This window comes from Fukomys damarensis, unplaced genomic scaffold (genome assembly GCF_012274545.1).
Source record: "Fukomys damarensis isolate Sample0158 unplaced genomic scaffold, DMR_v1.0_HiC HiC_scaffold_12, whole genome shotgun sequence".
In the NCBI taxonomy this organism is placed as follows: domain Eukaryota; kingdom Metazoa; phylum Chordata; class Mammalia; order Rodentia; family Bathyergidae; genus Fukomys; species Fukomys damarensis.
In genome coordinates, this window is record NW_022900924.1 from 41390069 (window position 1) to 41416997 (window position 26929).

Below are 26929 nucleotides of genomic sequence, written 5' to 3' on the forward strand. Positions count from 1 at the left end.
TTGCCTTCAGAAATTGATCCTATCCATGGCCTCTTATATTATTTATATAGTATAAGATTGAAAATGTTAGAACACAAAAAGAAAGCAGAAAGTATCTATATTTCAATTCCTCTGGTCTCAGGAGGTGTCCAGCAGAGAAATGCTGTACCAGTTGCTGGGTATTTTTAAAGAAATGAACAATTAAGTACATCCTTTTCCTCTCACACCTCCACCTCACTGGTCATGGTCCCTATATTGTTGTCTGGTCTTTGCTATGTCTATCCTTGTTTTCTTTGGTTTTTATCAGAAGTGCAGCTTTGTAGGTTTCAGTCCCAGGGATACTTTTTCTGGAAGATGGCTCCATTCAGTATGGTTGAGGGAAGGACAGAATAAGAGAGTAACTGGGGAGCTAAGTCTTAGGAAAATGAGTCAGTGGCCCGGCATCATCGCTTATAGGATGGTAAGTGAAAAACTTCTTGTTTTTTATACTGTCATGAAACCTCCTTACGTCAAATGTGTGGGTCATTAAGCAAAGCCCCAACTTTTCCATTAGTGACAAGGTGTCTCACAAATCAAGTACACTGACAACTTGGAGTCAGTACAGATCCCATAGGCTAAGGGCTTGGTCCTACGAGACTGCCCCTCCACTCAGATCCCAATCACAAGTCCCGAGTCGCGACAGCTCTCTCCTCAAGTTTGATAATTGAATCATTCACAAACTCTGGGTAGCATTTGCATATGCTTGCAGCTTATTATAAAATATATTGCCAAATGGGCAGATGCATAGTGAAATCAAAACAGGCACAAAATGAGATCTGAAGGGTCCTGGATGTGGAAGCTTCTGTCCCCAGGGAGTGAGGGTGTGCGACCCTCCTGGCACAAGGACTTGTTCATTAATCTGGAAACTCTCTACACTTCATCTTTTAGGGATTTTTAGGGAGGCTTCTTCCTATAGCCATAGTTGATTATTAACTCATTCTCTAGCCCCTCTTGCCTCTGGAACCTCACAGGCGATGAGGCTGAAAGTCTGAAGTTTCTAATCATGGTGTGGCCTTGCTAGTGGCCAGTCCTGAAGCTATTGAGAAGGCTACCAAGAGTATGAGAACTAAGACTGTTCCTATCACCTAGGAGAGTCTTAGGGATTCGGGAGATCTGTGTTGGGGCAGAGATCAGGACCAAATATGAGACAAAAGATGTTCATAACACCTTTATACTCAGGAAATAACAAATGTCTTAGGGGCTCCCTGCTGAGAGCTTAGGACAAAGACTAAATGTATATTTTTTACTATGTCACAGATGGGAATTAGAAAAGGGTAAGGGTCATTGACCAGGTCAAGCCCTGGTCTTTAGTGACTGTAATCATTACAAAAAGAAAGCCTCTACCCTTCATAAAATAATGAATGATTAATAAGATTACAGTAAGGTCAAACCAATGAAAATTAACTAGATGATGATTATAAAAGCTTTGTAAACTTAGGCATATAGTTTGATATACCTGGTAAAAGTAAGTTGTGAAATTGTGTGTATATGTACTATGACAAAGTTAATAACTAATAAATTCTATACACTTTTTTTTTGGTACTGGGGATTGAACTCATAACCTTGTGCTTGCAAGAATACGTAATAAATTCTAGAAAGGAAAGACATAAGAGGTACAAAGCAGACTTTATGCTAGCACAAGAATATGCAGATGTTCCCCTTCATTTTCACAATTTTTTGAAATATTTTTGACTAACAATAAAAACAAAATTAAATAGTAAAGATTACAAAAAGACCTTTTTTTTTTTTTTTACTTCTCACATGACTTTCTCCTTTTGATTCTATATGTAGTCTTGGTTATTCTCAGCTAGAATGTGGATAATATATGTTTTGCTCAAATATATACATATATATATATATGTATGTATGTGTGTATAAAATTTTAAGTAGACTTTTTCAGAATTTAAGCACAATAACATTGTGTTTTTTAATTTGCTGTGGAAATAAGAGGACCATAGCAATGTAATAACAAAACCAAATCAAGTAAGACTTTAAAAATAGTTGTTTATGATTTTACATTTAGATGTTTATTTATTTATTTTTGTGGTGTTGGGAATTGAACTCAAGCACCTTGCACTGAGCTACATCTCCGACCCTTTATTAAAAAAAAAAAAAATTTTTTTTTTAACTTTGAGACAATGCCTCAGAAAGTGGCTAGGTTGCTCAGGCTGGGCTTGGTATCACCGTCTTCCTGCCTCCGCCTCCCAGAATGCTGGGATTACAGGTATGTGCCACCATACCAGGCTGATTGAGTTTTTAAAACATGGGAAGATGCCCAATAATTCAAGTTTCTATGTTTCAGAAGAAAGGAAGTTCACTGGCTCACAAAAGAGGGTACTTAATTTGTAAATCGCCATTCATGCCTTCTGTAGGTATGGAGCTGACCCTCTATTTGAGGTTCAGTCTCTGACAGCACCAGACTGAAGTCGGGAGGCCAGTTAGGAGGGTTTCTCATGATAGTAGGAAGGAGATAATGTAGGCCCACCTATGTCAACAGCAAGAGAGGGGGAAAAATGACAAATTTGTAACATACTTAGGAAACAGATCAACTAGACTTACTGATGAGCTCCAGCCCATTTGCAAGTGGAGAGGACTACAGTCCACCTAGCAAGAAGAGTAAAAAAAAATTCAGCTGTCTTTGATCTGTCACACTCTTTAAAAATTGTTTTAAAATCTGAGCTCATCAGATGGTGTACGCGTCCACTTCTCACTTTAAAATGCTAACTTCTCTTGCAATAAGACAACTTTCCTAATTTTAAGTACTTCTTTTTCCAGTTTTGATTCAGTCTTCTCTGTGAACGTCTGCGCCCCCAGAATAATGTAGGTTTTTGTATCTTTAAAAATAACCTATTTCCGGGCTGGGGATTTAGCTCAGTGGTTCCGATGCCTGCTTCACAAGCTCAAGGGCCCGAGTTCAATCCCCAGTACCAAATAATAACAATCATCATCATCATCATCATCATCGTCTATTTCCCTGAATTGTAAGCTGAACTTCTCAAAAGGTAAGGTGCACACAAACAAACCCACTGTGATCCTGTGAAAATGCAGATTTTGATTTTGTACATCTGGGTAGAGCCAAAGATTCTGTAGCTCTCAGAAGCTCCCAGGCCATGCAACCCTCTCAGTTCAGTTCCCATTGTATAATTTTCTTTATGAAAATCTAGAATGTTCTATCTAAGTTCGGCTTTGCTCCACGACACCTTACCCATCGGTTCTTCCTTCTGGAGACACAATGATGTCCAGAATGGTATTATTTTCTAAGCTTCTTCATGTGACATAACTGGAAATAAATCAAACCAATAATTCGACAAACACTTTACTCTTGGTGAAATATACACACAGATAGCTAAGTTACCTATCATAAACATTTCCCGTCACCTACCTTGATTTATAATCTTTAAAATACTGATAAAAACTGTATGGGGTTGCAGCACAGTAGTATAAAGGAAATAGAAGCTTCATTCTATATCTTAGAAAAACATAGGCCCCAGAGAACAGCTAAGCCACTCCAGGTCAAGCAGTGGGCAAGCAAATACTGCCTCCCTAACCTGAGTCATCAGACCCTGAGCTACATAAAATTGCAAGAAGCAACATGTGCTTCATTTTTGTATCATTAGCCTTGCCTTCCTACTAGTCACAGGAGCCAGGGTCCCAAGCACAGGGCACACCTAAAATCAGAGAGAATAAAACTCAAGTCAGGTTTGTGCGTATGTGAAAAAAATACAGCTGTCCACTTCAACACGAGAAAAATCACTCTGGATACACTTCATGTCACTAAGCAATAGGTGAGGATAAACTCTTACTACCCCCACATTCCCCCAAACAGCTATAGCCACACCAGCAACTTTGAGTCTCCCTCTCCTTTTGCCAGTACCCCAAGAACAGGCTTAGGTGCAATGATGGTATTGTCACTTTGAGGCTGTATTGAGAGCTTTTCTTCTTTGTTGAACACCAAGAATCAGGTCTGGGGGAAAATCTGTAAGTACTATAATTAACTTCAATTTTAATTTCTGGGTGTCTTTTTTCCTCCCTCCTGCTGCCAGGGTCCTCTTCAGTCTCATCAGTTAGAAAGAGCAGCACTCACTAAGCTCAAGCCCAGACACCCTTCAGCAGTTTTTATGCACTTTCAGGGCAATGTGCTCAAGCTCCTCTGGCAAACTGGAGTCCAAACTAAAATATAGTTTGATTATTTAAAAAGGGGTCTCCAGTTATAAGAATCCAGTAGTATTTCTTTATGTGGGGAAAACTTTACAGCATTGGGTTTTTAACACTTCTTGGTTTTCAAGTTGTTTGAGAATTTCAGTTTATAGTCTTTATAGTTTGTATATGTTTTATTCCTCCTTCCTTTGCTGTCAATATTTCTTTGCTTTATATGAGTTCATACATAGTTGTATTCATTCTATGTGACAAGGGAGAGCACTCTCAGACCCAGAAACGTTATTCTTCTAACCTAGCCCGATGCTGTTTATATTGAGATCTTTACTTCTTTTAATTTGTTTTACTTACAAGTCACATTTCATAGTATCTATATAATGATTGTCCATATATTAATAATGGACCAGCTGGAACAAATGAAATATAGAATCTACTTGAGGTGTCAGCATAACTAATAAAAATGCCTACTATGTGATTTGTTGTAGGGAAAGGAGAAGATGAGGGTCCTGTTAGCTGATCAAAGGCTAGACAGCAGCCTATTCCTCCCTGACGTTTGCCGTTGAGAAGAATTGTTAGTGGTGTATGAGGTATCCTGTCATTTTTAGCATATACAAGATCCTAGTTTAGCCCTCAAGATCCTCATAGCCTAGACAGGAAGACAGAGAACGTGAAAAACAAACAGCAATGCTATGGGAATTACATAAATTGCTTTTAGTATTTGTCGAGATGATTGCATTTGAGGCAAAAGTTTAAAATGTGGACAGGAATTCAACAGACAGGACAAAGTAATATGGAGAGTGTGAGAGAAAAAATAGCTTAGACCTGCAGAAACGGAAAAATAAAAGGCACGGGTGAGGAATGTGTGATTGAATTGAAAGATGTCCATGAGACCGTGGAACTGAAAGCCAGAAAAGCAAACCACTTTTCAGTGAGTCTTCCGTGGCGTACGGTTAAGACCAGTGCTTCTCACTTCTGTTCTGTGGGGCCTTTGATTGACAGCCTCTACTCTAAGTCTTAGAATTTTGTGTTTCTCGTAGGTTTAAGGAAGAAACTTGTTTTCCTTCTTGAGCACCATAGTTATGTTTCTAACATAGTTCCCCATCACTAATTAGACAGTCCTTTGATTTCTGCATTCTTTAAAAAATGTAGCCTTCTACCCACTTAAAGACAAATTTATATGTTCTGAATAGGAAATGGATAACATTATTCAGTCAAGGCTTAATGAAAGCACAATATAAGTCATTAGTCTACCTTTTTTTCTTTTGTTTATTCTGTTTACTTTTCATTTTATTCCACCTCGTAGTTCATATAGGATGCATCCGTTTCTATGATGAGGGTTGAAAGATACTGATTGAAAAGATTCTCTTTGAATTAATTTGACTTGAACTTAGATTGCCACATTCTGATTTTTTCCTAGGCTCCAATGTTAATATCTCTTTTTTGTTTTATAGTCATAACCAGGTTCAAATTCAGGATCACTATTTTCTCACTAATTCCTACTGACTAGTAACATCTGATCTAAGGTGTATCCATTGTTTGGCCTTCAGTAACTCCATAGTAATTTGGATACTACAGATTTTTCTGAGGGCCACTTATTCTAAGTGTATGCAAAATTTCTTATTCTCAAATTTGGCTTATTATAATGTATTAATTAATTCACCGACTTTTTGTGGTACAGATTAAACTCGGGCCCTGCCCGTACTAGGCAAGCAATCTACCACTGAGCTGAATCCCCAACCCTTTTTAAAATTTAAGATAGAATCTCACCAAGTTGTCCAGGCTGGTCTGGAACTTGCAGTCCTTCTGCCTGGGCCTCCCTGGCTGCTGGGATTACAGGCATGTGCCACTGCCCAGACCATTAACATTTTTGAAGGAAACTTTCAACTGGATAGGAGCTGAGGGTCGCCCCTGGCGTCTGGATGCTTCTCCTCTACTTCCTTACTTCTAAATTCTACTTTTGGCAGCAAGAAAAATTGATTTTCATGATGGTCAGAAACAAAAAAGTGGGATTTCTTGATTTTTGATGGCTTTCCCTAGGCTTACATGTGTTATCTTCAGAGCCAGAATTTCTCATATTTACGAAAATATATCACCATTGCATTTGGACTCATAAAACTCTAATATTTGTTTGTATGGTCTCACAGAAATGTGAGATCTAAAAAAAAAAAAATGGATCTTAAAGAAACAAAGCAGAAAGGTGCTAACCAGAGGCTGGGAGCAGGGAGCAGGAGGAATGAGGACAAGAAGTATGTGGATCAGAGGGTACAGAACTTCACTTGGATTGGAGGACTAAGTTTCAGCGGTCTCTCGCATTGTATGGTGACAACAGTTAATAATTACATTTTGAGATTGCTGAGAGAATAGGTTGTTGACATTCTCACCACACAAAAAAAGATAAGTTGGTGATGTGATGGATATGTTAATTAGCTTGATTAAATCTTTCTATAATGGATACATAGATCAAAATATCACATTGAGTCCATAAACATACACAATTATGATTTGTCAATTAAAAACTTTAAAAAACTATAGCATTTCAAATTGCTGTATTGTTTGAGGTGACTATTCATGTGCAAATCGAACGCAGCATAGGTCACAGATAATTTTTCAACCAAATATTTACTGATAACAGTAGCCGGATTCAGATTTCTCCTTCACTTTATATTCTTCTTGAAGATGTGAAGGCAAGATATTTTTCCTTTGCCAACATCTGCTCCCCTCACCCCTCTTTTTTTTTGGCTCACAGCATGGAAACTACAGTTACAGCTTAGCCTGTTTTGCTTATGGAACTGTGCCAGAAGCAGTTTTGAAGGTGTTTTAAAAATGAAGACATCTGGCAGCTGGCATATTCACAATTCATTTGCCAAAGACAAGTTGTATGCTGCTGGAATTTTCATCTGAAGGTCACGCACCAGGTAAGAAAGCAGTCAGGTGGAGCTGCGACACGGGAAGCCACACGCTGAAAAATTGTTGCCTCTGTGAGGTTGGCGTGGGCTGAATCAAGAAGCATGCTTGCCTCCTGGTCCACCCTCCCCCAAACCTGTGTCACCATACCCCTTTCGAAGGCATAAAAGGGAAGAAAAATGCAACCTCAGAAAATTACCAGTGAATCGCAGGGCTGTGACATGTCAGTGGAAGTTCTGGCAATTAGGCAAGAGAAAAGGATGCTGAGGGGAAAGAATGAGAGACAGAATATGACACGGTGTGGGCGTGTCTGTTCCCGTCAGTTCAGCGGTTCTGTTTCCCAAAAAGAAATAGCTGCAGTGCGTATGGGTGAAGGCTCGCCCATCAGTAAATTCCTACAAAAATGTATGTTCTCTGACTGAAGACTTACGTGCTATTTGACACTATAGAATTCTGTGTTTTGCTTTAAAATCTTTTCTTGTAATGAAGACACACGAAATACCAATGCCACTAAATGCTACTTTCCAGATCAATTGGTTTTTGTGATTTTACACTTGTATTAGGTGACGCTATGGTTGTTTTCTTTTGTTTAAGATTTTGTTTTATTTATTGCTGCAAAAAATACGTTAAATTTGAGAGTTTAATAATGAGATTAACAATTAACCTATAGAGAAAAGGAAGGAAATTATCATATAAATGATCTCCCCCCTCCTGACAAATTTTGGCACTTTAAAAGTAATATGAGTCATGTTGGACACAGAGCAATGAGATTTATGTTAATAAAGCAATAATTACAGATTCTTGTACTAGACCTTGGTATATCTACACCCAACAAGTGTAGGGCTTCCTTCCTTCCTTCCTTCCTTCCTTCCTCTCTCTCTCTGTCTCTCTCTCTCTCTCTCTCTCTCTCTCTCTCTCCTCTCTCTTTCTTTCTTTCTTTCTTTCTTTCTTTCTTTCTTTCTTTCTTTCTTTCTTTCTTTCTGTTGTTCTAAGTTCAGGCCAGTTCACTTGAGTGTTTCTGTCTCCTGATTAAAGTAATACATGCAGAGATATGAGTGAATAGGAAAGAATAGGTAATGTTGCACTTCATGAGTTTGCTGGAGATAGTTGGTCCTCCTGTAACTTTAGATGGAGACCGAATCGCTGGCCTTACACAGACTGCAATCCTATGGCCTATGTGTAGGATCTAGTTCAAAAAATACATACATTTGGCACAAAAATGACTGACCTGCAGTGTTTATATTTTTTAAAAAATAGTTTAACAAGACTGTTTGCATTTTTTTAATCTGAATTTCCAGTTACTTTTCTTAAATAGCTGCCCCCATCCCTGTGAGAACAGTCTGTGGTCCTGGCTCTCTTCTGATGGTGTGAGGGGGTGCGGGGTCTTGAGGACCCAGCCTCCTCCATTGTCTCCCCAGGGCCGAATGCACATTACCACTTCATTACATTCTCACTTGGCTCTGGAAATCAAAGTGAGGAGAAAAGTGAAATATTTCTTGGGTGTGTGACTCTGAAAAGAATGAGGAATTGAAAATAGACCAGGGGGACACCTTTTCTTATCAGCGATATGCTTTCCAGCTCCTCTGTCCTTTGAGTTCATTTGCTCCGTCCTTCTCTCTGTGAGGCACCTCTTTTGCCATCTCAGATGATGGGTTGAGAGTTCAGGGGTTCAGGCTGCTTCCTGGCCCACCAAGGAGGGCTCAGTCAAACCCGTAGCCTAGGAACTGAGACAGGCACAAGTGGACCTTTTTCTTTTAGAGAGATACCAGTTACTCCTGACCTTCCAAAGTTGGGCTGGAAGCGATAAATGACTTTGTAATATTATGTCACACAAAACTGTTATTTTTCTTTATAAATTTATCAATAACCGGTATTATTTGTGAGATTTATCTACCATGAGAATGCTTCTTTCATTGAAATTTAGCAATTACAAAATCTGAGAACGTTTATCTTTTGTCTCTGAAGAAGAAAATGCCATAAACGCATATGAGGACAATGACACCTGCTAGACCCGAGCATACCTGGTGATTTTGGTGGTGGGAAGTGAAATCAGTGAGGCAGTAACTACTCTTTTCACGGAGCCATGCGTTCAGTGTCATTGCTCCCGGGGAAGAATTGCATAGTTCTCAAATGTGTAAACTATGTGAGGTGCCAGCAAAGGTGATTAGCAAATGCTAAGAACTGGGCTGTAGGAAGACTATTCATGATTTGTCAGTTCACCATCCTTTCCTTTAAATTTACTTGTTTTTCTTTGCCGATCCGGTCCCTATCAACTGAGGCCAATCAGCAGCACTTGCTATGTTTTTCATTCGCCACATAAAGCTCTCCATTCAGACCTTTAATAGATGAGGCCAAACCCTGAGGAGTGTTATTTAATGATGAAGCACTGTACCCTCCAAAATGACCTGGTGAAGTAATTTCTACAGCAACATTACTTCTCGTTCTCCTCGCAGATGCTTTTAGGTCGTTTTTATTTAATCATTACTAGATTAAAAGGAGGCAAAGGATAGTTGATAGAAATCAAATATAATTTCTAATAAGAAGCATTTTAAAAGGAGTTGAGAGAGTAGGAAACGTAAATTGTTGGAGAGAAATGCATTTTCAAGAAACAGTTTGCTGTATCTGTGTCATTCATCCACTCAGCTAATATTCAGCACATGATTAAGCTAAATGCTATGATAGGTGCTGGGCCCCCATTTGAAAATAGCACAGATATTCCAGAAACACACTGGATATGCTCCTGTTCTGCAGACATTTGCACTTGCTGCTGCCTTTGGTGAGGCCATTCTGCCCCTAGATATCCACATAGCTGCCACCTTTACTGTCTCCAAGTTTCTACTCAAAAGTCGCCATTTCATCTGAATGTGTAATCTAACCCTAGACAAAAGGGCATTCAAATGTGAGGATAAAATGAAAGCATTTTAAGAAATACATTCAAAAAGAAGTATTCACGGAAGTGCTTATAAAAATATATGTCTCAGAAATATATCTATGCATGTATCAGGAAAATATATATGTCAGAAACATATATATCAAGAAAATGTGTGTGTATAGTAAGAAATACTATGAATACTAAAAATATGACAAAAAGAACAGAAAAATTTATAAATTCCTATACTATATCATAAATTTATACTTATGGCCAAGTATAAATCATATAATTTTTAAATTTTTATTTGTATTACTTCATAATAACATTTGCAGTGCATTATAATTACATTCACTGTAGGGAGTTCATACATGTACATAGCACATCTCAATTCTTTTTAAAAAATATTAATTTTTTGGAGCTAGACATTGTGATGCACACCTATGTATGCCAGCACTCTGGAAGGCTGAGGCAGGAGGATCACAAGTTCAAACCCACCCTAGGTAACGCCAACCCTAACCCTAATTTAGAAGACCTTGCCTCAAAAAAAAATAAATAAATAAAATAAAAAGGGTTGGGGATGTAGCTCAATATAAAGCCCACGGGTTCAACCCCCAATACTGCTGAAGTAGATGTTACTAAATCCATAAAATTATTAGAAAGCAGTATCTTTCTTTTATAATTTAACAATAAAATAACAAAAAATAATAATGTTGACAGATTTAGGGCCAGAGATTTAGCTCAGTGATGCTGCTGCCTACTTTGCATGCACAAGGTCCCAAGTTCAATCCCCGGTACCAAAAAAATAAAAAATAAAATAAAGCAAAACAAAGAGTAGACACTAACCACAAAAATACATTATTTATTTTTTAAAATTTACTACTATCATGTCTTAGAAAACGATCTCAATAGACTCTAGAAATTATACAAATGTGCTTTGACTGCACTAAAATCAAAAATTAATAACAAGCTCATAGCTAGAAACAATCTAACTACTTAGAGAAATTTGTACATTTCTGCTAAATAAATCACATATCTATATGAAGAAGGTAGTAAAATATTGACCTGGTCCTGGATAGAGCAACTCAGCACAGGAAAACTGGCAATTCTCTACAAATTTATCTGTTATTCAGTGCAAAGCCAAATAAAAATTTAAAAGTTAATTCTCAAATATATCTTGAGTTGAGGATGGTTAAATGAGAGTACAGTATTTTCTAAAATATCAGAGGTATTTAAAAATTCTAAAAGTTTGATGTTGGAGGTAGACAGATTAATTAAAATAGAATACAGAATCTAGGGAAGTGAATTGAAGATATGAAAATTTATTTTTAAATCATTAAATATATGAAAATGAAATAAATAATATTTAAAATCGATGCATGGCCCAATAAAAATGCATACAATCGAATGACAAGCAATACATTAGCATAAGTACATTGCAACATAAATAAAAGATTATGTATAAAATATACTGTATAGCCAACTCCAACTAATTCACAAGAGAAGTAAAATGACCCAATAGAAAAAAAAAAAAAGAGGCAAAGACAAAGAGCCAGGTTATTTTTTAAAACAGGAACATAAACGATTAAGAAATAAATATCACTTCAATAGCAGAGAAGTGAAAATCAGAGCAACAGTGAGATATAACAGTGTTGTCATCAGATTTCTTTAGGTTGCTGAGTCCAGGATTGATGCAGGTGTGAGGAGTGAGGATTCTCTCTCACGTGCTTGCAGCCAGCACCTTCCACTTGAGGCATCTGCACTGGGCACTTTGGCTGCCTTCCCAGAGTTCCCCACTGCTAGAACCCGCGTGTCTTCTGTGTGGACCTCCCCCAAATGGAGCCTATTTGCCTGAAGGGAAGCTGACCCACTCTCTGTTCTCCGGGTCGGTCCGGTTAAACTGAAGTCACTGGAGAATTTAGAGAGGAAACATGGTCTTAGTTTCAGCTAAGCAAGATAATTCTGGCTGCTGGGTTGGCCGGACTGTCGGGGGCAGGAGCAGAAGCAGAGCTGGTTGTTAAAGGGTTAATGCAATAATTCACGCAGAATCCACTGACAGTGGCTTGGACTGGGATAGTGGCAGCAGAGATGGTGACAAAGAGTTGAATTCTATTGAAGATAGATCCAAGATGTGGGACACTAAAAAAAAAGAGTCAAGCAAGACTCCGATGTTTTGGTCTCAAACAACTACTGAGAAGAGTGTTGCCTTTAACTAAGAAGGGACACTGGTTTGGGGTAGAGATGGGGAGAGATCTGGGGTTCCCTTCAGATTCGTTAAATTGGAGACGCCCGTGTCTCAGAGTGGAGCTATCAAGGAGGCACTGGATATTCAAATCTGGATTTCATGGAGAGATCGGTTTGAAGATTTTAAAAAAGCCAAAGAGTCGTCAGCTTTCACAGGCTACTCAAAGCGGTGAAATATCTGTGGTGAGATAACCTTGGGAGTGAACAGAGAGAGAAGAGATTACAGGACTGGGATATTTCAGTGTGAAGAATTAGGAAGGCCAGCAGGGAGAAATAGCAAAGACTGAGAAGGAGCCGCCAGGGCAATAGGGAAAACCCAAGGAAGAGCGGTGTCCTGACAGATAAAAGAAGGAAATGTTTTGAAGAGAAGGAGTAATCAACCAAGTCAAACGCTGCCATTAAGTTAGCGTGCCATAATGCCTGAGATAACAGCTCTGGAGGGACATTCTGCCATGTTCAAGTCCAGTAACGTCATTCGTCTGCTCTGTGACCTTGAAAAAGTCGCTGCATCTCTTTGGGTCTCTTTCCGCATTTTAAATATGAGGATTATAATGACTTCTATTTCTTGTGATGTTTATGAAGCCTAAGTGCATGAATTTGCTTATACTGTTACAATAGTGTCTAGGGTGTAGTAGTAAGTGCTAATAATGGCAGCTATGATTGTTCTTAATCTTAATAATAATAAATAATGGTATTGCTTATAAAGGACAGGGAAGAAAAGAGGTGAGGAGCTCTCTAAAGTGCTTGTGTTAAATGCTTTTATTTTTCATATATCTCACATATTACAACGTAAGCTCCATAAGAGTGTCTACCTAAAATGTACCAATAAATAAATGTTTTTAAAAAAGAGTGAGCCCTTGTTTTATTCCCTACCATAGCTCTATTACAGTATACAGTACCTCTCACACAGTAGTCACTCACTAAATACTTGTTACATGGATAATTCTTTCCGGTGAAAATGTGAAGCCTAGAGAAGTTAAGTAAATTGCTTTCCTAGCTTGTGATGTCAGAACTGTATCTAAAGCCCAAGTCTCCTGGTTCCTGATAAGGGGAACTTTCCACTATTATGACAGCCTAAGTGTCAAAATATGCATCTTACTCTTAAGAATTTTAAAAAGTCACAGTTATTTTCAAAGGTTAGAATAAAGTAGAGAAGAATGGAACAGCTTCTCAGGTCTTTTTTCAGTTATTTGAAATCATCCTAAATCAGTGCAAACACTTTTTATTCCATTGAAAAGTTAAATTTTGCCGATAAAGTGGATGTTAAATAGTGAGGATCTAGGCATCCTAAACAATCTGTAACTAATCTTTAAAAACAACTCATTTGTTGAATAATATAAATGAAAATGAAATGTTAGAGAGTCCCACAAATCTTGACCTTTTTTCTTTTTCACGTTGTTTCTCTGTATTTTTCAAGGACTACAACAATTGAAAACATGCAAATATGATTCCTCGAGGTAAAGAGTTAAAGTGTGTACAAATGTAGCAGATATTTCCTTCCAGTAAGTTCAACCTTAGTAGGACTTTTTTGCAGTTAAGAATAATTATTCCTCAATTGGATGTAAACTACATAGAATAAAAGATTGAGGGGTTAAGAGAAGAATTGTGTTCTCTTAGTATTTACTCCTGGGTGTTTAATGGCATTATTAAATAACAATGAATTACTCTCTACTTGTGTACAACTTCTACTCTGTCCATATATAAATCATTCACACCATGTTTTTCAAAAGGCAGCTTTTGGGGGGTTTGTTTGTTTATTTGTTTTTTGGTACCAGGGATCAAACTCAGGTCCTTGGGCTTCTGAAGCAGGCAGCTGAACCACTGAGCTAAATCCTTGGCCCCTCAAAAGGCAGCTTTTCGACATGCATCAATAAATGGTAATTTTTTTCCCAGAAGAAAAGAATTGCCAGGCATAGTGTTACACATCTGCAATCCTAGCAGCTGGGAGGCTGAGGCAGAAGGATCACAAATTTGAGGCCAGTCTCCGAGGCCACTTAGTGAGATCCTTCTCAAAAAAAATGAATGAATGAATGAGAAAATAAAAGAATTAAAATATACCTTTATTAACTCAAATTTTATAACTCTTTTTATTTATTCCTTAAAATTTTAAAACTAACTAGAATTGTAGAAATATTTTTAGGATAGCCAGAGGTTATAAAATGATATGAATTCACACAAGTCTCCATTTACCAAATAAGTAGTTATTAGAAGATTTGCATAAAAATACACAGAGATGGATTCTGTGACATGCCTGTATACGGAAAATAAAAATAAGGTCTTTACTCCTGTAAGAGTTTCTATTGCTAAGATTCTCAAAAGTGTGACATTGTGAAATAAGGCAAGCTGTTTGCTAAAGGTTTTAGTCTTAAAGGTGGCCTCATCCTTTAATCTTGTGATTTCTCTTCTGGAAGGTTACTCCAGGGCAATAATCAAAAGGAAGAAAATGCTATTTGTTAGAAGATGTTCATTGCAGCATTATTTATATAATCCTAGAATTGGAAGGAACATAGATACCCAACAACATATCGATATTAAATGTAGTTATTAAAATGCATGATAAAAAATAAATGCTATACAAAATGCATATTTAAATGTGTGTTTTGTTAAATGGTTCAATCTCACTCAGTTCAGCTAGTGTCCTAAACATACATTTGTAACTATAGAATGCTCTCTAGGCTTAAGGGTGCATATTAAAGGAGGACAGATAAGTAGCACCTTTTATAAAATCTTGTCTTCAGAATGCTTAATTTTGTCTGGGTCACCCATTTGACACATTGATAAAGACTTCTAGGTTACCAAGGTAATTACAGGTCATACCTAAGTAATCACCAGTTGGGCTTTCTCATGCATTACAACTTGCTTCATAATGCAGACACATTTACTTCACTGATTCTGGATATTCTGCTAGCCTCTTCAAGTCATTTTGAAATCCTTTTCCAGGCAAAAATAAAGTATCTCTGTACTTTCGTGCACATCTTTGCTATAGAAATGTGATTTTCGGCTTTGCAGCCCAAGGATGCGTTCCATGTGTGAATAGGAATCTGTGCCACAAAAGTAAAGTCATCAGCTTCTATGCTACGAAGAAGAAATGTTCATCTTCTAATGTGCATATATGTAAGCAACCTCTTTAAAATCAGCACCCTTAAATGGCACTGAGTATGCTTCTGTGTATGACACATCAATGTCCATTAATTGCATGAAGAGAGAACCGAGATTCCAATGGCAAAATCTGTAAAAGTAGATATACAAAGAAAAGTGGAAGCATCTGTTTAATATATACGACATTAGAATTTAATTTTACCTCTGTGATGCTTTTGTGTGGCTGCAGTGTTACAGCAGAGCACATAAGCATAGCCGTGCAGTGTCAGCAGGTGCATGCCACCAAATTACTGCTTTTAATTTGCATATTCATCTGCTAAGAAGCATGTCATTATCATATCAAAGGGATACTAAGCAACATCTAGCTTGGAGAGATGTGGCATAGTTTCAATAGGAGCAATTAATGCAAGATGAGGACTCGCTTTTCTGTCATGTCTCCCAGGGCTAGCTGTAATCGGGCTGATTATTGGATACCAATAAGACTGAGGGCCCAGTTGGCATTGAATAAGAGAAGAACTGGAAAGGGAGCCTGCTAGCCCTCTCTGCTGTACACTCGATGGCAACGTGATGATCTGGTCACTTAAAAGAATCCCATTCATATTATAGATGCTGTCTGTATGCACCCATCTGTGTCACTTGCAATAAAATGACCCAATGTTACCCCAAGGTAGATATGTATTAAAAGGAAGGAAGGAAATAAGACAAGAGAGGAAGAAGGAAAGAAGGGAGAGAAAGGAAGAATAATTTTCACTCTTAGCTCATGTAAAGGAAATGGGAAAGAGGCATGAACATTGCATTCCCAGATATGGGGTTTAGTACTTAGGTAAATTTCCTCTGAATAAACAAGGATGCTTTCATCCATTAAAGATTGGAGCACTCACAGAAGCCCGACAGTGTCAGAACCTGGAGATGCACGCATGACTCCATCACGGTCCCCAATCTCACCAAACTTGCAGTTGATCGGTAGAGAGAGGTAAACCAAACAAAACTTAAATAATGTTTACTTTTTGTTTATAAATTACAGAAAGCTCACAAACATGCAAAAAAAAAATCTTTTTGATATGGCAATAAGGACAAATGGTATCCGTGCTTTCTAAGAAAGTCCTTGAGAACAGGACTTTTAATTTTAGTCTAGTTTGGGGACATATCTCAAGTTTCCTCTCTTTTTTTTTCAGCTTTAATTGAGTTTATTGGTACATTTTAGGGATACAGTACAGTTACACTCATTGTTGGGATCTTGTACCTCTACATGACAAGTCTTGATTCTCATTTTTTCCTCTCTTAATAGCAATAGTTGCAAATAATGAGCAAACTTGCACACTTGGATGGTGGAAATATAGACAGTTTTTAAATGTGTCCTGCTGCTTTTTGGTCCCTCCTCTGATTCGTTGGAATAGCTAGGGCTTTTTAAAAACAAGAACTATGTATGCCTTGGATAGTGTCTGGAATGGGACGTTACACATCTGCTTTCATTCATTTATTCAACAAGTATTTTTGAAGACTCATGTGTCAGATGCTGCTATATGCACCGAGGTTATAGCTGTAAACAAAATGAGCCAAGTGCCATCCCCTGAGTTTACATTCATACATGCTTCATTGTGTCAATATTTATATCAAAGTAAACACATTGGAAGTTCAGTGGCGTCCATTCAACAAACATTTTGTAAGTCCTGTGTGCATACTGAATGAGGCAATGAAAGGGATATAAAGTTTATGTTGAGTGCTATAAACCAGCAATAAATATGAAAGAGGGGAGCTTCTTAATTGACACTAGACTTGGAACTGAATGGCTTGTGTGAAACAAACCTTTAAAATAAAAATGTATTCTCTTAAGGGTGTTCAGTTTCCAAGTAGTTTTGGATCTGTCCAATACCAGCAAACTCAGAAGACTTAGCCACTCCTGTACTTACCAACTGATGTTAAATTTTAGGAGTGAGACATTAGACCTTCATGAGCTTCAGACCCAGGTGCTTCATGTCCATCATCTTATTTCATCCTCGGAGGAATCCTGTAACATAAGCGCTAATATACCCAGTTTGCAGATAAAGAACTTACAGAGTTTATACTTTCCCAGTTGCGAAGTAGCTGGATGGGATTGGACCTCAGAATTTTCTGATGCCAAATATGTGTTCTATTCACAGCACATTCATTATAACACTGCATTCAATATCCCAGTCTAATCTATTTTTTGGCAGTGAACATGAATATCAGAACTTTGATAATCATAATTAATCATTTTGAGAAAGAACAAAATTTCTTCAATGCCACTCTTTTGCCTTATTTTGATGAGACTTAAGGGTTACAGGATGTATATTGTATCAAAGCTACTGATTAAACATTTAAACAAGTGAATAGCAATATCATTTCTTAACCTGTATGGTACTACTCAGAGTTTTTCACCAAATGGAAAGACTCTTTTTAATTTTAAGCCTATTAATTACATTTTCAATTAAACAATCTAAGAATTACAGACTTTGGGGATTGTATTGTCTTTTTAACTTGGATGTTTACTAGATTTGTAAGTACTGTTAACTTGGGGTCAGAAGACCTGGGTTTCAATCTTGGCTGTTGTTTAAATCTTAGCCAGTAAAGGCCTTGGTCATTTTCTCTATTAAATGAGAAATTTAATCTAGATTCTGTCTTGGTTGCCTCCAGCTTCCTATTGTTCTGTGAAGATCAGTTAGTAGGGACCCTACTTTAAATACAGTACATAAAGTACTGGTACTGTCCATGCTACCTGTAAAGAAGTAAAGATGTCTTTAATAATACTTTAAGCAAAACTTCAGAGGATGGTAATTACTTACTCTCATGCAATTGATTGCATCATAACAGTGAATGTTTACTTTTTTCCTTGTTGTCAAGAAGGAAGAAAGGATGGGAGTAGAAAAAGGAAGCAAGGAAGCTACCCTTGTGTACACATACAATAAGTAATCAGATTGCTAAGTTTCATAAGTTTTATTATTTGATTTCACCCATAGAAGAATAAGGGAAATGTTGCCCTCCAAGGAATGTACACTTCCCAGGGTTAATCTTCCCACCTTTCTCTAAGTGAAATGGGAGTTCTGTAAACGCGATGTTCTACAGAAAAGTTTTGTTAATTGGTTCTCATGTTCTGCCGGTGGGAGTCAATTTTATGCATCAATCATGAATCATCTTATTTTCATTAGTTATTTATCATTACCAACTTACATATCAATTATCATCTACCCTGGGCATCTGGATATTTTCTAATTGATGTAGTTAAGCCTGCATTCATATAAGGAGGTCTTCAACATCAACTTATCATTCTCAAAAGACCTTACCTAGGGCTGGGGATGTTGATCAGTGGAAGACCATCAGCATTCTTGAGGCACTGGGTTTCATCTCTAGCAATGAAAAACAAAGCATTAACTAATCTCACATACAGCTCTGTTGGAAGCATATTTTTGGTGTGAGTCCAAAAACTTCTATATAATGATTGATGGTAGGCCTCAAATAAATGTTAAATTTTAAAATTTTTTGAACAGGTTTGTTTCTACCCCATAATTCATACAGCAAAGTTGTTACTTCCTCTATTTTCTTCATGCCTCATAATGGTAACAAGGATTGTTAGCAAGTCTGCTTCAAACCCAAGACCTCCATTCTTAGCTGCTGCAGTAGGAGATGAGAACTTTTGGCCTCTTATTGAAAGAACTCAACATAATTCATATCTACCTTGGGCAAAAAAAGGGATACATGTCAGCAAAAATGAAGCTAAATGCTGTTACTGGATATAGCATACTAAGATTTTTTAATAAGAAACTAAGCCTATTGGTGTCTTTCAAATAGCCAGAGGTAGCAGTTGTTATGTCCAAAAGAGACAAATAAAAATATTAAATTATGACTATAACAAACACTGGGGATTGAAACTGAAGGAAGAATTCTAGTATCACAGGTCAGATAATTGTCAATAGGAGGAGATCTGGAAGATAAAATTGTTACTAAATGGGAATATTGCATGATAGACAAGTTTTATTTTAACTGTGTGAGAACTGAAGAGTATTAGAATAGATTCATTAATGCCTAGTCATAGCTAGAAATCCCTGATCTATGTAGGAAGTAATACTTGACAGAGAAGCCAAACCAACCTAAAACAAGAACAAATCATGAAACCATTCACAACTGGGTAATGTGAGTGTGCTTATAATAGGATAAAAGGGAATTAACACTTTCCATGTAGAAAATTGTTAATAGATAGGCATGCTTTTTTGGTCACTTTAAAAGTAAAGACATTTGACACTTGAAATATCTAGATTTTTTTTTCTTTTCCTAAAAAATGCAAGGTTTAGGAGAACCGATCCATACTTCTACATGACAGTTGGTAAGAACCAAGCAGTTGATGACTCCTTTATACTGAGTCCTGTTTTGCCACAGCCCCTACCAGCCCCTCTTGTCCTAGACGTAGCCTCAGTACCTATTTGAATCCTTTTAGGCTTCTGAGTAATCAGTCCCTCTTAACTAAGCATTATCCTGGGTTGCATTATTTATCTTGGTAATCCTTAAAAATATTCAATGAGATATATATGTGTATAGCATTTTTCACATTTTAATGACAAGGAAATCAAAACCTGGGAAATAAGATAATTTGCGCAGTTGTTCATGTAAGAGTAGACTGCTGTACCTGTCTTTAAATAACACCTGAAGGGTTAGAAAAGCGTGTTTCCTTCATTCTCCTACGTGGCTGCCTGTTGGAATCACCGGAGAAGTTTACCAACGCTTGTGTCCCATCCCAGGCTGCGTAAATCAGAATCCCCTGAGGTGAATCAAGGTTTTAGTTTTTAGTTTCACGGTTGAGTTTCATGTGCAGCCACAAGATGCAAACCACTAGTTTAGGCATCAAAAGAAAAGATAATTTCCAATTTGTGCTTAATTTTTCTTTTGTTAGTTTTTTAAAGTTTTATTAGTCCACGTTTTCGGTATATCATGTTTACATTCCTTGTGTGGAGTTGGTACACGTACATGACACATCTTTATTCTTTTTCTGTCCCCTTCCCTTTCCCTTCCTCTCCCTCCATCTCTGATTCCTCTCCCATTTGAGAAAGATCTATCTCCCTACTTATTAGATAATAAAAGATTATCTAATCTTTTATTTTGCTCTTTATTTATAATTTCTGTTTCTCAAACTACGCAAACTAAGCAAACTATGCTTGTGTGCCTACTTTATTTCATTTAACATGGTGCTCTTGAGGTACATCTGTTTTCCTATAAATGACTCACTTCTCTTTCTCTTTTTCTTTTTTGTTTGTTTGTTGTTGTTTTGCATTGTTTTGTTTTATGTTTTGGTTCAGGGGATCAAACTCAGGCCCTTGTGCTTACAAAGCAGGCGGTGGCACCATGGCTAAAACCCTGGCTCCAAGTTTCTCTTTCTTTCTTTATGGCGGAATAGAACTCCATGGCATATAAATAACAGTTTTTCTTGATCTATTCATCTGTTGATGGACATATAAGTTGCTTCCAAGATTTAGCTATTCTTAAATGTGCTTCTGTAAACATGGAAGCACACACACAATCTGACATTTGGCCTAACAGAAGAAAGTGCACTTACTGAATGTTTTTCTTCTGAAAGTGTAAGTCGTGTAAGAGAAACATTAACACACTTCCTAAACTGAGTTTGAACTGACCCAGTTCTACATGGAGTTTCTCTGGCCCCATTGGTTAATGCACGAAACAAAGCACACATTTAAATTCTGGTGCCTATTTTCTATGGGTATCAAGTGTCTTTTCACAGCTGAATCTTAACTTTGCACATCTAAATTCCAGCCAGGCCTTTGATTACATTCAGAAATTAAGAGTTAGCAGGGTGAGCAAAGCTTATATGTTTTCTGATGCTTTAGGCCTGTTTTAAGTGCTACACCCAAAGCCCAGTTTGATCAATCAGTAAGAAAGAATGAAGTTAGAATTGATTACTTTTTTAAAATAAGAAATCTTTCTTACTTAACATGTCAAATTATTGCAGATGTACTGGTTTGCATTGCAGCCCATCTATAACATTAATGTATTATTACATTTGATTGAATTGTTGGGAAAATTCAATGTAATTTTTCAGTGGATCAATTCACATATACTGGGTCTGGAGAGAAGGGAGGATGAAAGGAAAAAATGTAATTATTTACTCATGGCAAAAATGTGACATAATTTTTAGTTTAAAATAAATTCCATACATCATAGATGAGTATTTGTTTTTAAAGGCCTCATTCAGTTAGAAAAAATGTGAAAATTACTTCCCTCCTTGGGAGTATGTCTTTACTAATAAGTGTACTGGAAATGATGCTACCTTAAAGTGGCTTTGATAGAAAAGGTAGCACCATCTAAAATTAGAACATTTACTTTAGACATTGACTTATTAGGATGCATCATAAAACTATGAAGATGAGGCAGGAAGTGAGGCTTACAATTGCAATGTTCTCTATTTTGTGAATATATCACTGGATAGTAAATTTCAGAATCTGTACATTCATCCAAATTTAGAACCTAAATAAGAAGCAGAATTTGCTATAATTGAGACTATGGCAATGTGGAGGCCTCAAAACACTGCTTTCAACAGGTATATGTTAAATACGTATGTACATGTGCTAACTCCACACAAGGACAGATTGATAGATGATAAGTACACATCTACAACATATATGTATGCATGTGCAATGCATATATACATATATTCAGTGTAGATATATAATACTAATAAATACAGTCAAGTTTTATATTCATGTCATAATGTCAAATTCCCTGTGGTGACATAAATGTTAGAACCAAGTTGGATGTAAATAAGAAAAACCAACTCAGACTGACCTAAACAATACATGGGATTTATTAGCTCGCATAACCATTCAGTCCAGGGGAGCAGACCAAGCTTTGCTCAGGGACAGATGATACTATCAAGGCTCCGCCTTGGCTTCTTTCTCAGGCTCTCTCCACTTTGGCATCAAGATGGGTCCGCACCCACCCCCACAAGAGCTCCGTCACGACAGTTCAGCAGCCCCCTCTGATAAGAATTGTTTTCTCAGTAACTCTCAGCAAAGCTCAGGCAGGACCCTGATTGGCCTGGCGTCGGTCACCTGCTTGCCTGTACCAATCACCGTGGCCTAAGGGATAGTGGCCTCTGATTGTCCAGGCCTAGGTCATGTGTGGGAGTGAGAGGGACAGAGTTACTCTGCCTCCCCAAACCATGTGAAGAGGGATCTGTGCTGGGAAATTTCTGTCCCTAGAAGCATATCCGGAAGGGCAGTGGCTGCACAAAAACATCACATGCTTGGCTCCAATATAAAACCCATGTATATCTGTGCCTGCCTACCAGTGTAGCCTGATCAGCTCTCTTTCCCCATAAACACTTTCACTCCAGCCAGACACAATTATTGGAGTTTCCTGACTTTGATGTGCCTTTTGACTGAAGTGATGAGCAAACATGTCAGCAAATGTTCTATACCGAAGAGGATACAAAAACTTGTGGCCTCTGGATTAATGAAATTCCAGATGCCCTAAAGATAATTACTGTTGTTCCTAAGTGATCTTTATTATTCCATAGAATGTTGAATAAATATGAAAGTGAGCCCTTTAATCATTACTTTATATAACGAGAGTACTATTTATCTATCTTCTCTCTCAAAAATAAAAGTAGGAATCCCACTGTTTTAGCAGCTTTCAAAGCATCTACTGTACTGTTCTGTACTTTGTGTTTAGCAAGTTTCTGAACTGAAATAACAAGTGATTCTAGTTGTTAGGTAGGGCACTTACTGCTTTCCCAAGATGGCTATTTTCCTTTAAGCAGCTATCAAATGCTATGATTTCCATGCGCATGTTTGATGAAGAGACTCTGCCCTGTGTATAAACATTCTGACCTGACAGTGGTTGTCCAGAGCAGCCTGCATAATAAAAATTGTGCTGCTTGCTTCCCAGATTGAAGTTAATCCCTGGAGTGTTTTAGAAATTAGAGTCCAAGGGTGATAAAGCTCCTAGTTTCAGAGATTTGCCTGTATTATTTCCAGGCAGATTGGTTTAACCTACTTTTTAAAAAATTGTATAGGGATTTTTCAAAAGAAGTAGGACTATGTACCAATTAAAATGTAATTCTGTAAACTTCTTTTCTTTAAATGTGGGTCAAATCTGCCATATATGCTACTGTTAATAAATCACATTAGTATAGTACTTTATAGTCTATAAGTTACTTTTAAATTTATAAATTTCATAGTGTTTGTAATTTATGTTAAAAAAAACTTGAGGTTTTAGTTGACAGCAAGTGTATGGTGAACCAACAAGTACTTAGTTGCCAAGAAACTTAATGCAATTTCAGACTACATTAGTAGAAATAAGTGTGCAGATAGAGGAGGTGCTAGCTTCTTAGCATTCTATACTTGTTACAACACATCAGGGATACTGTGTCCCACTCCAGGCTTCATCAAGTTCTAAGAAGGTGTTGATTATCACTTCTTCACCTTTTGCCTAAGGTCAAGTGTAGAAACACATTGACTGACAAGGCTCAGTCACATGAGAAAGAGCTGAGAGAGCTAAAGATATTTGTCTTTAATAAAAAGTAATTGATTTGTAAATAGGGAAGGGAGGAGGGGGTGAAGGGAGGGCATGGAAAGGGGAAAAAATGAGAACCAAGACCTGTCATGTAAAGGTATAAGATTCCAATGATGAATGTAACTGTACTGTATACCTAAAATGTACCAATAAACTCAATGAGAAAAAAAAAAGTAATTGAAATGGTAGCAATAGGCTTTTTAACTATCAATAGGGCCATCATAAAGAAGTAAGATTTTTTCTCAATCAATGTGAGAAAAAAAAGTAATTGAAATGGTAGCAATAGGCTTTTTAACTATCAATAGGGCCATCATAAAGAAGTAAGATTTTTTCTCATCCAAGCTGAAAGCTACCTTTCCATTTTGTACTTTTTAAAGTCCTAACAAAAATACTATTTTCCACACTAAACTTGCAGGAAGATAGGCAGAACTCTTGAAGACACTGGCATAGAAAAATACTTTATGAACAAGTCCTCAGTAGCACGGGAACTAGCATAAAGTATCAACAACTGGGATCTCATCTTATTAAAAAGCTTCTGCACTGCAAAAGAAACCATCAACAGAACTAAAAGACAGCCTACAATGTGGGAAAAAAATTTTACCAGCTGTTCCTCAGAGAAAGGGCTCTTATCTACAATATATAAAGAACTCAAAACAATCAGCCCCCTCAAATATAAAGACCCGATTAAAAAATAAGCATCTGAAATGAACAGACATTTCTCAGACTAAGAAGTAAAAGCAGCAAGTAAATATATGAAAAAATGTTCCACATCACTGGTCATTTGAGAGATGCAGATGAAAACAACACTGAGATTCCACCTCACCCCACAAAGAATGGTTGCTATCAAGAAGTCAGCCAGTAGCAAATGTTGGCAGGGCTGTGGGGAGAAAGGAACCCTTCTCCATTGTTGGTGGGAGTGCAGACTGCTGCAACCACTATTGAAATCAATATGGAGATACCTCAAAGTGCTGGGATTAGAGGTTCCATTTGACCCAGCCATCCCTCTGCTGAGTATCTTTCCAAAAGCATTAAAAGAATCATATCACAGTGACATATATGCACCTATGTTTATAGAGGCAGAGTTTGTAATAGCTAAAACTTGGAAACAGCCCATTTGCCCGTCTGGATAAAGAAAATGTGGTTTTTCTATAAAATGGAATATTACTCAGCCATAAAGAATGAGAAATTAGATTCATTCGTAGAAAAAATGGATACATATTGAGGATATACTCCTAAGTGAAATAAATAAGTCACACATGTGTAAATACCAAATAGTTTCTCTGGTGTGAAAAAGTATAATAGTACATAAGATCCTAATGAGATAATTGACAATATGAAATAGGAAGAAAAGGGCTAAAGGTATAGGGAAAGTGGGATGGGTACGGAAAAGGTAATAAGAGAAAAGAAAAAAATATGAGAAAATAAAAAATTGAAATAAAGTGTTTGTAATGGGGAGGAGAGGAGGTGGAGAAGGGAGGGCACGGACAAGGGGAAAAAATGAGAACCAAGACCTGTCATGTAAAGGTACAAGATCCCAATGATGAATGTAACTGGACTGTATACCTAAAATGTACCAATAAACTCAATGAGGAAAACAAAAACTATTTTAAAATGACAATGATCTACTTGTCACTGGAAGGGATAATTCAAGGTCTGTGTGATCATATATTAGTATACCAGTTCCACCATCTGTTAACCATGCAACTTTTGAAAAGCCTCTGCCCTTCAAAATGGATTTTTAAAGTTGTTTTAAGCATTAAATTAGATAGTATATGCCAAGCCATCAGCATTGCATCTGCTTATAATATTTTGCTTCATGAAATGAAGCATTATCTGAGTTGCTCAAGAAAATCTTCTCACATCATGTAAAACTAAGAGAAGAGCATGATAGTACCAGACTTTAACTCCCTCAGCTCTCTTCGCAGCCAAAGGTTGACAGAGATTCGTGTGGAAAACTATCTACAATCATGTGCAATGATTGACTTTAATTCAACAAGTCTCTTGTCTTGAATTTTAAGCTTTAGCTTTAAAATTACCATTTTTAAGTAACCAAAAAAATGCTTATTGAATACCCTCCTGAGTTCATGGAATGCCACCAAGTACTGTTTTTAAGCACAGGGAGTAGAATTTCTCGAGAGATGGTAGCACAGGTGGAAGAGGAAGATTGTTGAGCCAAACAAAAGCCCAGTGGCGGGTTATGATATACATTATACATCAGAAATAACTTCAGACATGTAAAGTAAAATACATTGGACAGAAATGTATTAAAGAGCTCAAAAGCAACATAGAATTGATAGACACTTGGTTGCATTCAAATTGCGAACATTTAGTAAACATGAAGAAAGAAGGACTGAAGAATAAAAGCTGAATCTAGGAGATACAGCAAAAATGATCTCTTCTCTGAAGATTTTGTACAGTGCAGTCTGAGACACAGAAATATGTAGAAATCATTGTAAATCAAAACACTTTAAGCCAAATCCTGTGGGAAGATACAGTAGGAAGTAGCTGCTGCAGGTTAAGGGAGTCGGAACAGTTTTGCAGAAGTGCTTTTGCACATTACTAGTTCCACCTTACTAAGTGGTAAAGGAAGAGCAAGCATCCAAGGCCTTGAGAGTGCTGGTAGTGCAGGTAATGAGATGTGGAGGAGAGTCAGTCTTTTGTGGATGGCAACCTGTATGGAGTGGTTCGGGTATAGGAGTGAAATGGCAAAATCTCCATTTGGTTGAATTAACTCACTCCTGCTACTCTGGGAGGATGGAAAGCACACCAGGAGCCATGGAGGCAAAGTGAAAGAATAGCTTTATTAACACCTGTGGACCAGTCTGTGTTCCCAAGTGGGAGACTGGCCCCGTCCAGCACTCGGCAAAGGAAGGTATACTCTTTGGAGGGGTGGCATTACAGACAAGGTACATTTGACCTACATTTATTGGTTACAGAGTTTGACTATTTGTTAGCAGGCAGGCTCCGCTGTGGTTTTGTCTTGGACATATCTAGGCATATGAGGCAGGACAGACCCAGACATGTTTAACAAAGAAAATTTCAAGTAGGGAATTTCCCTGTAGTGAGTCCAGCTTGAGCCGGGGGGGGGGGGGGGGGGGGGAG

General features: G+C 37.4%; 1 long non-coding RNA gene across 1 annotated transcript in view; it reads right to left on the reverse strand.

The window, feature by feature from the left end:
- Nucleotides 1-17205: 17205 nt before the first annotated feature.
- The window catches only part of LOC117285716, a 55074-nt gene continuing 45350 nt past the window's right edge, over nt 17206-26929 (reverse strand). The window contains exons 2-3 of the long non-coding RNA XR_004516821.1: nt 18592-18654; nt 17206-17297 (exon numbers count right to left, since the gene is read on the reverse strand). This is a non-coding gene — a long non-coding RNA (uncharacterized LOC117285716). The remainder of the gene's footprint in view (nt 17298-18591; nt 18655-26929) is intronic.